The sequence below is a fragment of the Myotis lucifugus genome, unplaced genomic scaffold (genome assembly GCF_000147115.1).
Source record: "Myotis lucifugus unplaced genomic scaffold, Myoluc2.0 scaffold_8151, whole genome shotgun sequence".
Lineage (NCBI taxonomy): Eukaryota > Metazoa > Chordata > Mammalia > Chiroptera > Vespertilionidae > Myotis > Myotis lucifugus.
The window spans coordinates 1335-4593 of record NW_005879199.1 but is presented as its reverse complement, the minus strand read 5'-3'; the positions used below and the strand labels follow the sequence as shown (position 1 = coordinate 4593).

General features: G+C 39.9%; 1 pseudogene; it reads left to right on the top strand.

Moving 5' to 3' along the window:
• Positions 1-1964: 1964 nt before the first annotated feature.
• LOC106696067 lies at positions 1965-2461 on the top strand (annotated as a pseudogene).
• Positions 2462-3259: the final 798 nt, after the last annotated feature.

Here is a 3259-nt window from a genome sequence, read left to right as displayed (position 1 = left end):
TATTTTTTAACAATCATTTGTATTTCTGTGGGGTCTGTTGTTATTTCGCCTCTATCATTTCTGATTTTGTTTATTTGGGTCCTCTCTCTTTGCTTCTTGGTGAGCCTGGCTAGAGGTTTGTCAATCTTGTTTATCCTTTCAAAGAACCAGCTCTTAGTTTCATTGATTTTCTGTATTATCTTTTTGGTCTCTATGTCATTTATTTCTGCTCTAATCTTTATTATCTCCTTCCTTCTGCTCACTCTGGGGTTTTCTTGTTGCTCTCTTTCTAATTCTTTGAGTTGTAGAGTTAGATGATTTACTACCATTTTTTTTGCTTTTTGAGATAGGCCTGTAGAGCTATAAACTTTCCTCTCAGGACTGCTTTCATTGCGTCCCATAGGTTTTGGATTGTTGTGTTTTCATTGTCATTAGTTTCCAGGATGCTTTTAATTTCTTCTTTGATCTCATTGGTAACCCAATCAATATTTAATAACATGCTATTCAGCTTCCAAGTGTTTGAGTATTTTGGGTTGTTTTTTTTTGTAGTTCATTTCTAATATTATGCCATCGTGATCTGAGAAGATGCTTGGTATGATTTCAATCTTCTTGAATTTGGGTAGACTTTGTTTGTGACCCAATATGTGGTCTATTTTTGAATGTGTCTTATGAGCCCTTGAGTAGAATGTATATTCCGTGGCTTTGGGGTGAAGTGTTGTGAAGATGTCAATTAAGTCCATCTGATCAAGTGAGTCATTTAGGGTTGCTGTTTCTTTGCTGATAGTTTGTCTAGAGGATTTATCCAGTGATGTCAGTGGTGTATTAAAGTCCCCTACTATGATTGTATTGTTGTCGATCTCTCCCCTGATATCTTCCAGGAGTTTTTTTATGTATTTGGATGCTCCTGCATTGGGTGCATAAATGTTTACCAGGGTTATATCTTCTTGTTGTATTGATCCCTTTAGTATTATGAAGTGGCCTTCCTTATCTCTGGTTATGGCCTTCACTTTGAGGTCTATTTTGTCTGATATAAGTATTGCTACCCCAGCTTTCTTTTCCTTTCCATTTGCCTGGAAGATATTTTTCCATCCCTTCACTTTCAGTCTGTGTGAGTCCCTTTTAATGAGGTGGGTCTCTTGTAGACAGCAAATGTATGGGTCATGATTTTTTATCCATTCAGCCACTCGATGTCTTTTGGTTGGAGCATTTAGTCGTTTACGTTTAAAGTTATTATTGAAAGGTACTTGTTTGTAGCCATTTCTTTTTTTGTGTGTGGCTGTTTTCTTTCTGAGCTTTTTATTTCTTCTTTTTACACCAGTCCCTTTAGCATTTCTTGCATTGCTGGCTTGGTGGTGCTAAACTCCCTTAGACTTTTTTTGTCTGTGAATCTTCTTATTTCCCCTTCAAATTTGAATGATAGCCTTGCTGGATAGAGTATTCTTGGATTCAGTCCTTTGATTATTGTAAAATTTAGAAAGCAGCCAATCACAAAGCATTTGTTACTCAGCACGCTAATATATAGTGGCTTCATCAAGGTTTCTGGAATAATTAATAAAAACTGTTAGCCAAGTGGGACATAACCAACTAGAAAAGAAGCTGGAAATTGCAATAAGAAGGAAGGTCATAGGCAAGTTTGAGAGGCTCATTGAGAAAATATTTGACTCAGAATACTTGTTTTCTATGACCATCAACACCTACCTGAGTGCTTTGACCATAGGAAATGCTTAGTTAACACTTTTCCAAGGGGTGACAAAGTAGCACTATAATCGGTGTCTGGAGAAAGATAATTAAAACAGAATGTTGCATTGATTTTTCAATTACCATCTACTGGCATCTGGGAAGATGCAAGTAGAATGTCACCAAAATTATATGTTGGCATTTAAATTCCCCATGACACATAGGGCTTTTGCCTAAATAAAACTTAAGCACCCTGGTCACATATATTAAAATCATGCCATTCAAAAAAATCAGATTTGAGGGAGCAGAAGCAGTGGGAGCCCGGAAGCCTGTGAGCTAACCAGGAGCAAATCAGCTTCCAAACAGTTTAATAATGAGGTTCTGAGGGCCCACAGGCCCACCCCCGGCAGCACGGCCTACCCCTGCGGAAGCTCTGCAAGGGGCTCATCTAGGAGGCTTAGCAATATTCAGAGGCCCTGGCCAGCATGAGGACCCCCAAGCACACCCTGGAGTCCAGCCCCAGCCAGCGCAGAGAGAACCTGGCCTGGGCATCCTACGGTCGGACAGGAAAGGAGGTGGCTGATACATGGTACAGTGTAATTAAGAATTGCAGCTTCCAGCAGCCTGGCTTCAACTCTGAGACTGGACACTTCAGGCCATGGTATGGGAGAATACAAAGAGGATGGGAGTAGAGAGAGCATCTGCAAGGGATGGGCCCTTCTTCGTGTTGGCTAGACACTTCCCAGCAGGGAATGTCCTCAACCAGGGCATCTTTGAAGAAAATGTCCTGCCTCCAAAGAAGTAGCTTGCCAAATGTAAAGGGCAGCTGGCAGACTTAGAACATAGATATGAAAAGTGTACAGAACAACAAAAACCCAGGTGTGTGGCCGAAACCGGTTTGGCTCAGTGAATAGAGCGTCGGCCTGCGGACTGAAGGGTCCTGGGTTCGATTCCGGTCAGGGGCATGTACCTGGGATGCGGGCACATCCCCAGTGGGAGATGTGCAGGAGGCAGCTGATCGATGTTTCTCTCTCATCGATGTTTCTAACTCTCTATCTCTCTCCTTTCCTCTCTGAAAAAAATCAATAAAATATATTTTAAAAAAAAAAACCCGGATGTGTGTCTCTCTTTGTGGGTGTGTATGCTTGTGTGTGATGCTTTACATACACACTGGGGTATACAGTTTGGCATGAACTAATTTTTATCAAAGGAATGAGCCAATGAAGCCTTTAACTCTGATGGCTAAACCACAATTATTTGGACTTGGGGGGAAATCAATTTTTAATTTTTTTTGTTATTTTTAAAGCAAACTTTTTTTGGGGGGGTACTTTTCTTACTTGTAATATTCATCCATGGACTTTTTGTAATTCCAAATGTTTGTGATGTTGAGAAGTGAAATTCAATTCCTGTGACCTTCCTGCACTGTAATCTACTAGTGGCAGATATTTAAGAATATTAAAGCCTCATTTAAACGTGACAAAAGATTAGATTTGAAAGTGTTTTTGAATTAAAAGTGGTAAAAAAGTATAATTGCAGAATCATCAGAAAGATAATATAAAGGAGTATGGGTCTCTCCATTTTTGTTACCCCAACGTATCACAGA